The sequence below is a fragment of the Phyllobates terribilis genome, unplaced genomic scaffold, assembly GCF_046119375.1.
Source record: "Phyllobates terribilis strain yellow unplaced genomic scaffold, ASM4611937v1 Scaffold_169__1_contigs__length_4117513, whole genome shotgun sequence".
Taxonomy (NCBI): domain Eukaryota; kingdom Metazoa; phylum Chordata; class Amphibia; order Anura; family Dendrobatidae; genus Phyllobates; species Phyllobates terribilis.
In genome coordinates this window covers 2,732,106-2,745,390 of record NW_027362929.1, presented here as the reverse complement: position 1 = coordinate 2,745,390, position 13,285 = coordinate 2,732,106, and the positions used below count along the sequence as shown (strand labels likewise).

Here is a 13,285-nt window from a genome sequence, read left to right as displayed (position 1 = left end):
CTATATAGTGTGTTTGGAATCAATTTAGCTGAATATGGATGGAACCACCACACTAATAGGAGATATCAGGAAAAATTATGAATTGGCAATAAAGGACAATGTATGAGGCAGTGACACACACTGAGTGCACTACAACCAGACGGGGTTGAAGCACACACTACAGGGTGAGCTGCACTCACACACCAGACCTTGCAGACAGCGGTGAACAGTACAGATGCAGAGCACTGTGCACTAGTGCTGCAAGACGGAAAAAAAATTCTCTATCTACTCCTATATAGTGTGTTTGGAACCAATTTAGCTGAATACAGATGGAACCACCACACTAATAGGAGATATCAGGAAAAATTATGAATTGGCAATAAAGGACAATGTATGAGGCAGTGACACACACTGAGTGCACTACAACCAGACGGGGTTGAAGCACACACTACAGGGTGAGCTGCACTCACACACCAGACCTTGCAGACAGCGGTGAACAGTACAGATGCAGAGCACTGTGCACTAGTGCTGCAAGACGGAAAAAAATTTCTCTATCTACTCCTATATAGTGTGTTTGGAACCAATTTAGCTGAATACAGATGGAACCACCACACTAATAGGAGATATCAGGAAAAATTATGAATTGGCAATAAAGGACAATGTATGAGGCAGTGACACACACTGAGTGCACTACAACCAGACGGGGTTGAAGCACACACTACAGGGTGAGCTGCACTCACACACCAGACCTTGCAGACAGCGGTGAACAGTACAGATGCAGAGCACTGTGCACTAGTGCTGCAAGACGGAAAAAAATTTCTCTATCTACTCCTATATAGTGTGTTTGGAACCAATTTAGCTGAATACAGATGGAACCACCACACTAATAGGAGATATCAGGAAAAATTATGAATTGGCAAAAAAGGACAATGTATGAGGCAGTGACACACACTGAGTGCACTACAACCAGACTTGGCTGAAGCACACACTACAGGGTGAGCTGCACTCACACACACAGACCTTGCAGATAGCGGTGAACAGCACAGGGAACTGTGCACTAGCACTGCAAGGCACAGTGATTTAGAAAGTAGCTTGGGTAAAGCAGTATAGAGCAAATAGGTAGCTAAAACTGTCCCTCAGAACAACAGCGTCCTATCCCTAACTGAATTCACAGCAGAGTGAGCTCAAAATGGCGGCGGTGGCTTTTATAGTGCATCATGACATCATTTCAGCAGCCAATCACAGCCATGCCATTAGTTAAGATGCCTACATGCCTAACAGGATGTGCCCACACTTCTTAGGATCCTCATTGGCTGAATAAAATGAAAATGTCTCATTGCATTATGGGAACTTCCGATTCCGGTATACGATATTGCAATAGTATCGGAATTAAGTATCGGAATTCCGATACCGCGAATATCGGCCGATACCCGATATTTCAGTATCGGAATGCTCAACACTAGTGGTGAGATAAGCTGCACAATATAATTGACCTTTCAGTATATTGTTGCACACACACCATCTATTTAGCAAATGCCCTTGTTATCAACAGCAGCCTTTTAAACTCACCTGAGCTAACAGGTATGTGAGCTGGTTACTCTGCTGCGCTTAAAATTTCTTTTTTGGTTTGCTACAATGCCTTTTCTGAAACGTTGTCTCCCTCTGCTGGAACACTGACTTCTTTCATTTAATGCCTGCAGACTATAAAAGAGAAACCAACCCAAAAAGTTTGGTTGATTAGTCTGTGGCATTCTTTTAAACTGTTGCTTATGGCGGTCTCTGTGAGCTTCTCAGTGACATTCAGCCATTCAGGTATCCCGCCTGCAGTAGACGGAATGTGGCAATGGAACGCTGGCTGCGCGTGTCATAATAGGCTCTGAGCCTTTATATACCTGCGCACAGCAGCAGCCACCTTCAGTCTGCTGCTGGACAGCCAGCAGCAGCAGCAGCAGGAGAGGTAATTAATCAGCAACCCTCCTGCTAAGGGTAGACAGCTGCTCGTTCCACCCCCCCCCCCCGCCTTAATTGGTTCTCCTCCCTTCCAACGGTGTTGAGGCGGGTGGGAACAGCCGGGGGTTGAGGGTACTGTGCTAAAAGAGGTGGAGTTATGCAGATCTAAAACGCGTGGATTGCAGCAGCAGCAAGCCGAAAAGTGCAGGCATGTGAGGGATCTAGAGGTTGACAGCATGTCTTCTTAACGGGAGTCCAGGTGGCCATCTCCACAAATGGACTTTTCAGAATCCTTGGGTGGCACCGTAGTCGGAAACCAATTCTGGTTATCGCTTCTCGGCCTTTTGGCAAGATCAGTGGTGGTTTTCTGCTGCTGGTGTTGTTTGGAGGGCAGTTGTGACTGGGGTTCCCCCTTGTGGGGCCCTAGTGTGCGATTGAGCGGCGATTGTGTTTATCTGCTGTAAAAATGGTGGAGAAAACACGTGGATTAGAGGACTCGGTCCGTCTGAAGGTGGCTGCAGGTCATGAAGGAGAAATCGGTTTGGACCAAGTTTGCGTTGATGTCTTGAAGAACATTAATGGCTTGAAGGTAACGGATGTATTGGCACTGCAGGATTTTCAGAAACAAGGAATTTATGATATCACTTTTGTTTCTTTGAGTATTTGCCAGAGAGTCTACATGGAGTTGGTACGAATGAAGGAAGAAAAGGAATTGAAATGCCTAGAGTTTATTGCACTGGAACCTCTGTTCCAGCAGACATATAAGTATGTGGTTGTGCACATGTATAACCCTAAAGTTCCGGATGAGACTGTTTCCAATTTTTTAGCTCGGTATTGTAGTGAGGTTAAATTTTTGGGAAGAATGAAGAACAAATACAATTATCTAAATGGCAAGAGGAGATATGTTGTAAAACTGAGACCGGATGATAGAGCTATTGGGGGTGCCAAGAGCATTCCTGCACAGTTTTCTATCGGAGGAGAAAGGGGTTTTTGTTTTTATAATGGACAGATGGAATATTGTAGGAAGTGTCATGAGTTTGGACATGTTCAGAAAGATTGTCCAGTGCAAGGTGATGTTTGTAGAGGTTGTGGGAAATCTGGGCATGTGGCAAGTGGTTGCCCAATGAATAAGGTGTGTGATTTGTGTGGACATGCAGATCACCTTGCAAGGAAATGTAGATTGTGGGCTCAGATTCCTAGGTCACAGGTGGACGCTGAAGAGAGGCAGAAGAAGACTCGGCAGGAAAGTGGGGAGGAGGGCGAAGGCTCAGACTCAGAGGGGGAAAGCCAAAAACAAGATGGTGGTAGGGGAAGAGACCATGCGGTGCCCAAGATGGAGGAAAAGGGGCGGAGCCAGAAGAAAGTTGGTTTGAGGGAGGGGCTGGAAGTAATAAACAAAGTAGCTGATGTGCATGGCCCGGGTGATGGGATGGATTTGTCTAATATGGCGGAGTCAGTGAATCCTGTTTTGGGAAGAGATGGGGGTGAGGAAATGGAGGTTTTGGAGGAGGAGGATTCTGATTCGGATGGAACTATAACCCCTCAGCAGCGTGATAGGGTTATCAGTGATTGGAGTGAAAATGAGGAGGAAGATGATGGCAAGGAGGAGAGTTATGCCTCCGTGATTAAAAGAAGTAAGGTGGAGGGGTGTTGGTCTGGGGGGCAGGAAGATCCAGTCTCCCTAAGACCAGGTTATTCTAACAGGGACTCGAGTTCTGAGTCGCCTGATATACGTAGAAAAGTGGGTGGCAGGAGTGGGTTTTCTCCTGGTTCATGATGGATCGGGTATGGTGGAGATTTTTTCCTGTTGTTATGATGGCGTTGTGTGTTGCTTCTCTGAATGTACGAGGGATTGGTTCTGCTTGTAGGAGAGCAGGGATACTGGAGTACATTGAGAGTGTGAATGCAGATATTGTCTGTCTGCAGGAATGTGTAATTAAATCTGCCCCGCATGAGAGTGAGTGGAATAAGGGGCAATCTTTTTGGTCCCCATGCTCAGAAAACAGGAATGAAGGGGTGGGCATTTTACTGTGTAATTCCAGTCTAAAGGTTTTAGAGTTTAAAGTAATCATACCTGGGAGATGTTTGTTTTTATTAGTGGATTTTTTAGGTCAGCGGGTACGGGTTTTTAATGTTTATGCCCCTGCTGATAAACAAGCAAGAGTTGGGTTTTTGGAGTCTCTAAAGTTGTTTTTACCAGGCAGAGACTTCACTATAGTGGCTGGAGATTTTAATTGTGTCAGATCCGCAAAAGATCGTAAGAGCTCTACGGAAGGTAGGACTGATGTTACGTCTAATATTTTAAATCAGATTGTGCAGGATTTACGCTACACGGATGCTGGTCTGATGGTTGGGCCAAGTGATAAGTTCACATACATATCAGATAGTGGACGTAGTGTTTCCCGAATTGACTATGTTTTTATGTCTGAAGGGATTAAGGTGGCCAAGTGCAATCTCGTGATGACGACTTTTTCTGACCACAAGATGATAGTGGTAGATCTGTGTATAGCTGAGTCCCTGGCTTTTGGAAAGGGACTCTGGAAGCTGAACGTAAGCCTGCTGGAAGAGGAGAGTGCTAAGGTTGGTTTTAATAAAGTGTTTTTGTCTTGTGTGTCTGAACAGCACCTTTTTAAAGATTTGCTAGAGTGGTGGGACTGGGCTAAGGAGAAATTTGAATGTTATTTTAAAGGGGTGTGTTTTAGGAGAGCGAAAGCCAAAAGGGATCATGATGCTGCTGTTATTTCAAAATTGGAAGTACTCCATAAGTTTAAGAGAGCGGGGATGGAGGTGGATAAAGAGATTGCAGATTTGAAGGACGAACTGAAGAAGATACTTATTGAAAAAGGGAAGACTATTATGTTTAAGGCAAAAATAAAGCACATGGAGGAAAATGAGCAATGTTCGAGATACTTTTTTAAAAAATGTTTTAAACCTAAAGGGGTTTTTAAGTCTGTTTTTTCTCCTGCAGGGGAGGTATCTGGGGATGAGATGATTGGCAGTATTCTTTCCTTTTATGAAACACTCTTCTCTAACGATAGTAGAGCCAGTGATGCGGAAATTAATGATTATTGCAAAGTATTAACTAATAATATTCCTGAGGAGAAAATTGGGTTTTTAAGTGAGGAGGTTGGGAAAGATGAAATTAGACGGGCAGTGGATGGCTTGGCGAAAGGCAAGACGCCAGGCTGTGATGGTCTTCCTGCTGAATTTTATGTTAGATTTTGGGATATTATAGGTGTGGAGTTTTCCCGGGTGGTGCAATATGGTTTTACTCATGGGATTTTATCGGTTTCTATGCGTAGGGGGATTGTTACGCTGATTCATAAGAAAGGGGACATGAGGGATATTAAAAATTGGAGGCCCATAACATTGTTAAACAGTGATTACAAAATTATTTCTAAAATTGTGGCTGGTAGACTGGCAGATGTGATAGGTGATATGGTGGGGAAGTATCAGGCATGTGCAGTGCCTGGTAGGAAAATTTCAGATAATTTGCTGCTTCTAAGAGACTTAATTTATCAGGCTAATTTGAATAAGAATGCTCTTTTGTTACAGTCGGTGGACCTGGAGAAAGCCTTTGATAAAATATCACATAGATTTTTGTTCTCTGCTTTAAGTCACCTTGGTGTTCCGGATAAATTATTGATGGTCATTAAGAGTTTTTATTGTGGGGTCAGTAGCCAGATTTTAGTTAATGGGCATGTGAGTTCCAGTTTTAATATTTTATCGGGAGTTAGGCAGGGTTGTCCCCTGTCACCAATTCTTTTTATCTGTGTGGTGGAGGCCCTTTTAAAAAGTGTGCAAGTTGACAAGTGTGTGGCTGGTGTTTTTATTCCTGCGGGATCCGGGGGTCCAGTCAAGTCTTTAAGTTATATGGATGATATTGTTTTTACTTATGGTTCACAGGCGGATCTCAATAGAGTGAATTTGCACGTAAGGATTTTTTGTTGTGTGGCTGGTATGGCGGTGAATTGGGGAAAGTGCCAACTTTGTAACTTTGGGAGGCAGGTTGAGGTTAACGTGGCAGGAGTGGAGAGTAGGGAGGAAATTGAGGTTCTTGGTGTCATCTTTGAGAAGGAACTGAAAGGGAAAAGCAGCCTGAAGATTCTAGAAGACAAAATGGATCAGAAGTTGAACTTTTGGAAACTAAGGAACCTGTCGCTGAGAGGGAAAGTGCTGGTAATCAAGTCTGTGATTCTCCCGCTTCTGCTGTACACTGCTTTGATTTTCCCACCTGCTGTGCTTTGGACAAAGAGAGTGACAAGGAAACTGTTTGTGTTTTTTTGGGGATCCAAAATGGAGAAACTAAGAAGAGGAATGGTTATGTGTTCTGTGGAAAATGGGGGTTGTGATTTTCCTAACATTGACTTATTTTTAAGAATGCATTATTTTTTGAACATTTATAAATTATCCCAGTGCAATAACAGGACTGCGGACATGTGCAAATATTTAGCAGGACGGCTTTTCCAGAAATGGAGCTGGTGTGAGAAGGATTTAAGAAAACCAGTTTCGTTTGTGATACCGTTTTTTTATGTGGTGCTTAGGTCCTTCTATGATCAAAATGGGATAAGCTCCATGGTTAGACCGGACAAAAAACTGATTGTCTCAGGTATTAAGAAGAAGGAGATGTTATGTGATGTGCCGTTTTGTAATAATGCACAGTCTGGACAGGTGTGGAAGCTTTTTTTCATGCGTGGAATCAGCAACAGACAGAAGGATGTAACCTGGATGGCGTTGCATGGATGCTTGCCAACAAGGGCTTTTTTGAATGACCGGGGGATAAAAGTTCAAGAACTATGTCCTAGGGAAGGTTGCAATAAGGTGGAAACAATACAGCATATTTTTTGGGACTGTTTTTTTGCTAAAAAAGTTTTTACCTTGTTGTCACGTATGTTTGTTGCTTTAGTTGGTTTTCATTGTTTCGATTTTGAAAGGATTTTAATAGGTCAAGATTTTAAGTACTCGCAAAGGAAGCGGGCAAGCTGGATTATTTTTGTCATATATAAAGAGGTTTTATGGGACGTTCGGAATTTGGTGATTTTTAAAAAGATTGTTTTTTCCCCCATGGAATGCAGAAAGATTTTTCTTGCTAGACTGTTTTATGCCTATTTATTGGATAAAAAGAAGTATGGCGAGACAGCAGCAGAAGCACTCTGGAACTTTTCACATTGGACTTCTTACAGTAAGTAACAGTTAATTGCAGGGTTGTGTTTTTTGGGATTTTGTTTTTGTTTTTCCGAATGATGATTTGAGAACCCGTTATGTGAATATGCGCTATGATGCATAAATTAATGTGGGTCTTAATCTGAGGAAAAAAAAAATTCTGTTCTTATCAGTTTAATATCTGATACGTCCCCTATCTGGGGACCATATATTAAATGGATTTTTAGAACAGGGAGATGGAAAAAGAGCTTGCTCTGTCCACTCCACGCATTGACCTGGTATTGCAGTATCTCCAGGACCGGTGCACCCCTTCTTTAATGCAGTTTCTAAAATCAGAAAGAATTGAATTCAATGCTTTTTGTTCATTTTGCTTGTTTGTCGGATTTTGGGATGGACTCTTTGGCTTTGCTTTTCTTCTCCTCATTGGATTTTTCATGTTAAAAGTTGCAGAAGCCAGATGACAAGCTCATTTTGGTTCAACTTCAGCAACTGTGCATTGCATTGCCATGTAATGTAATGTAATGCAATGCTATCTATCTAGCTCTCCCTCTATACTTCCTTTTGGATAAACAGACATATTAGGCAAGCATTTTGGAGCTTTCACCTAAATAACTACAGGTGGTGAGATAAGCTGCACAATATAATTGACCTTTCAGTATATTGTTGCACACACACCATCTATTTAGCAAATGCCCTTGTTATCAACAGCAGCCTTTTAAACTCACCTGAGCTAACAGGTATGTGAGCTGGTTACTCTGCTGCGCTTAAAATTTCTTTTTTGGTTTGCTACAATGCCTTTTCTGAAACGTTGTCTCCCTCTGCTGGAACACTGACTTCTTTCATTTAATGCCTGCAGACTATAAAAGAGAAACCAACCCAAAAAGTTTGGTTGATTAGTCTGTGGCATTCTTTTAAACTGTTGCTTATGGCGGTCTCTGTGAGCTTCTCAGTGACATTCAGCCATCCAGGTATCCCGCCTGCAGTAGACGGAATGTGGCAATGGAACGCTGGCTGCGCGTGTCATAATAGGCTCTGAGCCTTTATATACCTGCGCACAGCAGCAGCCACCTTCAGTCTGCTGCTGGACAGCCAGCAGCAGCAGCAGGAGAGGTAATTAATCAGCAACCCTCCTGCTAAGGGTAGACAGCTGCTCGTTCCACCCCCCCCCCCGCCTTAATTGGTTCTCCTCCCTTCCAACGGTGTTGAGGCGGGTGGGAACAGCCGGGGGTTGAGGGTACTGTGCTAAAAGAGGTGGAGTTATGCAGATCTAAAACGCGTGGATTGCAGCAGCAGCAAGCCGAAAAGTGCAGGCATGTGAGGGATCTAGAGGTTGACAGCATGTCTTCTTAACGGGAGTCCAGGTGGCCATCTCCACAAATGGACTTTTCAGAATCCTTGGGTGGCACCGTAGTCGGAAACCAATTCTGGTTATCGCTTCTCGGCCTTTTGGCTAAGATCAAGTGTAGTATCTGTTCTTATCAGTTTAATATCTGATACGTCCCCTATCTGGGGACCATATATTAAATGGATTTTTAGAACAGGGAGATGGAAAAAGAGCTTGCTCTGTCCACTCCACGCATTGACCTGGTATTGCAGTATCTCCAGGACCGGTGCACCCCTTCTTTAATGCAGTTTCTAAAATCAGAAAGAATTGAATTCAATGCTTTTTGTTCATTTTGCTTGTTTGTCGGATTTTGGGATGGACTCTTTGGCTTTGCTTTTCTTCTCCTCATTGGATTTTTCATGTTAAAAGTTGCAGAAGCCAGATGACAAGCTCATTTTGGTTCAACTTCAGCAACTGTGCATTGCATTGCCATGTAATGTAATGTAATGCAATGCTATCTATCTAGCTCTCCCTCTATACTTCCTTTTGGATAAACAGACATATTAGGCAAGCATTTTGGAGCTTTCACCTAAATAACTACAGGTGGTGAGATAAGCTGCACAATATAATTGACCTTTCAGTATATTGTTGCACACACACCATCTATTTAGCAAATGCCCTTGTTATCAACAGCAGCCTTTTAAACTCACCTGAGCTAACAGGTATGTGAGCTGGTTACTCTGCTGCGCTTAAAATTTCTTTTTTGGTTTGCTACAATGCCTTTTCTGAAACGTTGTCTCCCTCTGCTGGAACACTGACTTCTTTCATTTAATGCCTGCAGACTATAAAAGAGAAACCAACCCAAAAAGTTTGGTTGATTAGTCTGCGGCATTCTTTTAAACTGTTGCTTATGGCGGTCTCTGTGAGCTTCTCAGTGACATTCAGCCATCCAGGTATCCCGCCTGCAGTAGACGGAATGTGGCAATGGAACGCTGGCTGCGCGTGTCATAATAGGCTCTGAGCCTTTATATACCTGCGCACAGCAGCAGCCACCTTCAGTCTGCTGCTGGACAGCCAGCAGCAGCAGCAGCAGCAGGAGAGGTAATTAATCAGCAACCCTCCTGCTAAGGGTAGACAGCTGCTCGTTCCACCCCCCCCCCCGCCTTAATTGGTTCTCCTCCCTTCCAACGGTGTTGAGGCGGGTGGGAACAGCCGGGGGTTGAGGGTACTGTGCTAAAAGAGGTGGAGTTATGCAGATCTAAAACGCGTGGATTGCAGCAGCAGCAAGCCGAAAAGTGCAGGCATGTGAGGGATCTAGAGGTTGACAGCATGTCTTCTTAACGGGAGTCCAGGTGGCCATCTCCACAAATGGACTTTTCAGAATCCTTGGGTGGCACCGTAGTCGGAAACCAATTCTGGTTATCGCTTCTCGGCCTTTTGGCTAAGATCAAGTGTAGTATCTGTTTTTATCAGTTTAATATCTGATACGTCCCCTATCTGGGGACCATATATTAAATGGATTTTTAGAACAGGGAGATGGAAAAAGAGCTTGCTCTGTCCACTCCACGCATTGACCTGGTATTGCAGTATCTCCAGGACCGGTGCACCCCTTCTTTAATGCAGTTTCTAAAATCAGAAAGAATTGAATTCAATGCTTTTTGTTCATTTTGCTTGTTTGTCGGATTTTGGGATGGACTCTTTGGCTTTGCTTTTCTTCTCCTCATTTGATTTTTCATGTTAAAAGTTGCAGAAGCCAGATGACAAGCTCATTTTGGTTCAACTTCAGCAACTGTGCATTGCATTGCCATGTAATGTAATGCAATGCTATCTATCTAGCTCTCCCTCTATACTTCCTTTTGGATAAACAGACATATTAGGCAAGCATTTTGGAGCTTTCACCTAAATAACTACAGGTGGTGAGATAAGCTGCACAATATAATTGACCTTTCAGTATATTGTTGCACACACACCATCTATTTAGCAAATGCCCTTGTTATCAACAGCAGCCTTTTAAACTCACCTGAGCTAACAGGTATGTGAGCTGGTTACTCTGCTGCGCTTAAAATTTCTTTTTTGGTTTGCTACAATGCCTTTTCTGAAACGTTGTCTCCCTCTGCTGGAACACTGACTTCTTTCATTTAATGCATGCAGACTATAAAAGAGAAACCAACCCAAAAAGTCTGGTTGATTAGTCTGTGGCATTCTTTTAAACTGTTGCTTATGGCGGTCTCTGTGAGCTTCTCAGTGACATTCAGCCATCCAGGTATCCCGCCTGCAGTAGACGGAATGTGGCAATGGAACGCTGGCTGCGCGTGTCATAATAAGCTCTGAGCCTTTATATACCTGCGCACAGCAGCAGCCACCTTCAGTCTGCTGCTGGACAGCCAGCAGCAGCAGCAGCAGGAGAGGTAATTAATCAGCAACCCTCCTGCTAAGGGTAGACAGCTGCTCGTTCCACCCCCCCCCCGCCTTAATTGGTTCTCCTCCCTTCCAACGGTGTTGAGGCGGGTGGGAACAGCCGGGGGTTGAGGGTATTGTGCTAAAAGAGGTGGAGTTATGCAGATCTAAAACGCGTGGATTGCAGCAGCAGCAAGCCGAAAAGTGCAGGCATGTGAGGGATCTAGAGGTTGACAGCATGTCTTCTTAACGGGAGTCCAGGTGGCCATCTCCACAAATGGACTTTTCAGAATCCTTGGGTGGCACCGTAGTCGCAAACCAATTCTGGTTATCGCTTCTCGGCCTTTTGGCTAAGATCAAGTGTAGTATCTGTTCTTATCAGTTTAATATCTGATACGTCCCCTATCTGGGGACCATATATTAAATGGATTTTTAGAACAGGGAGATGGAAAAAGAGCTTGCTCTGTCCACTCCACGCATTGACCTGGTATTGCAGTATCTCCAGGACCGGTGCACCCCTTCTTTAATGCAGTTTCTAAAATCAGAAAGAATTGAATTCAATGCTTTTTGTTCATTTTGCTTGTTTGTCGGATTTTGGGATGGACTCTTTGGCTTTGCTTTTCTTCTCCTCATTGGATTTTTCATGTTAAAAGTTGCAGAAGCCAGATGACAAGCTCATTTTGGTTCAACTTCAGCAACTGTGCATTGCATTGCCATGTAATGTAATGTAATGCAATGCTATCTATCTAGCTCTCCCTCTATACTTCCTTTTGGATAAACAGACATATTAGGCAAGCATTTTGGAGCTTTCACCTAAATAACTACAGGTGGTGAGATAAGCTTCACAATATAATTGACCTTTCAGTATATTGTTGCACACACACCATCTATTTAGCAAATGCCCTTGTTATCAACAGCAGCCTTTTAAACTCACCTGAGCTAACAGGTATGTGAGCTGGTTACTCTGCTGCGCTTAAAATTTCTTTTTTGGTTTGCTACAATGCCTTTTCTGAAACGTTGTCTCCCTCTGCTGGAACACTGACTTCTTTCATTTAATGCCTGCAGACTATAAAAGAGAAACCAACCCAAAAAGTTTGGTTGATTAGTCTGTGGCATTCTTTTAAACTGTTGCTTATGGCGGTCTCTGTGAGCTTCTCAGTGACATTCAGCCATCCAGGTATCCCGCCTGCAGTAGACGGAATGTGGCAATGGAACGCTGGCTGCGCGTGTCATAATAGGCTCTGAGCCTTTATATACCTGCGCACAGCAGCAGCCATCTTCAGTCTGCTGCTGGACAGCCAGCAGCAGCAGCAGCAGGAGAGGTACTTAATCAGCAACCCTCCTGCTAAGGGTAGACGGCTGCTCGTTCCAACCCCCCCCCGCCTTAATTGTTTCTCCTCCCTTCCAACGGTGTTGAGGCGGGTGGGAACAGCCGGGGGTGTAGGGTACTGTGCTAAAAGAGGTGGAGTTATGCAGATCTAAAACGCGTGGATTGCAGCAGCAGCAAGCCGAAAAGTGCAGGCATGTGAGGGATCTAGAGGTTGACAGCATGTCTTCTTAACGGGAGTCCAGGTGGCCATCTCCACAAATGGACTTTTCAGAATCCTTGGGTGGCACCGTAGTCGGAAACCAATTCTGGTTATCGCTTCTCGGCCTTTTGGCTAAGATCAAGTGTAGTATCTGTTCTTATCAGTTTAATATCTGATACGTCCCCTATCTGGGGACCATATATTAAATGGATTTTTAGAACAGGGAGATTGAAAAAGAGCTTGCTCTGTCCACTCCACGCATTGACCTGGTATTGCAGTATCTCCAGGACCGGTGCACCCCTTCTTTAATGCAGTTTCTAAAATCAGAAAGAATTGAATTCAATGCTTTTTGTTCATTTTGCTTGTTTGTCGGATTTTGGGATGGACTCTTTGGCTTTGCTTTTCTTCTCCTCATTGGATTTTTCATGTTAAAAGTTGCAGAAGCCAGATGACAAGCTCATTTTGGTTCAACTTCAGCAACTGTGCATTGCATTGCCATGTAATGTAATGTAATGCAATGCTATCTATCTAGCTCTCCCTCTATACTTCCTTTTGGATAAACAGACATATTAGGCAAGCATTTTGGAGCTTTCACCTAAATAACTACAGGTGGTGAGATAAGCTGCACAATATAATTGACCTTTCAGTATATTGTTGCACACACACCATCTATTTAGCAAATGCCCTTGTTATCAACAGCAGCCTTTTAAACTCACCTGAGCTAACAGGTATGTGAGCTGGTTACTCTGCTGCGCTTAAAATTTCTTTTTTGGTTTGCTACAATGCCTTTTCTGAAATGTTGTCTCCCTCTGCTGGAACACTGACTTCTTTCATTTAATGCATGCAGACTATAAAAGAGAAACCAACCCAAAAAGTTTGGTTGATTAGTCTGTGGCATTCTTTTAAACTGTTGCTTATGGCGGTCTCTGTGAGCTTCTCAGTG

At 43.6% G+C, this 13,285-nt stretch overlaps 5 non-coding genes across 5 annotated transcripts; all 5 read left to right on the top strand.

Moving 5' to 3' along the window:
• Positions 1-7,212: 7,212 nt before the first annotated feature.
• LOC141210704 (U2 spliceosomal RNA) lies at positions 7,213-7,404 on the top strand. The gene has a single exon (XR_012280825.1). It is a non-coding gene; the product is annotated as a U2 spliceosomal RNA (small nuclear RNA).
• A 1,118-nt stretch (positions 7,405-8,522) lies between these two features.
• LOC141209136 (U2 spliceosomal RNA) lies at positions 8,523-8,713 on the top strand. The gene has a single exon (XR_012279341.1). It is a non-coding gene; the product is annotated as a U2 spliceosomal RNA (small nuclear RNA).
• Positions 8,714-9,837: 1,124 nt separating this feature from the next.
• On the top strand, positions 9,838-10,028 carry LOC141210224 (U2 spliceosomal RNA). Its single transcript, XR_012280398.1, has one exon. It is a non-coding gene; the product is annotated as a U2 spliceosomal RNA (small nuclear RNA).
• A 1,115-nt stretch (positions 10,029-11,143) lies between these two features.
• Positions 11,144-11,334, top strand: LOC141209135 (U2 spliceosomal RNA). Its single transcript, XR_012279340.1, has one exon. It is a non-coding gene; the product is annotated as a U2 spliceosomal RNA (small nuclear RNA).
• Positions 11,335-12,454: 1,120 nt separating this feature from the next.
• LOC141210130 (U2 spliceosomal RNA) lies at positions 12,455-12,645 on the top strand. The gene has a single exon (XR_012280307.1). It is a non-coding gene; the product is annotated as a U2 spliceosomal RNA (small nuclear RNA).
• The last annotated feature ends 640 nt before the right edge of the window (positions 12,646-13,285 follow it).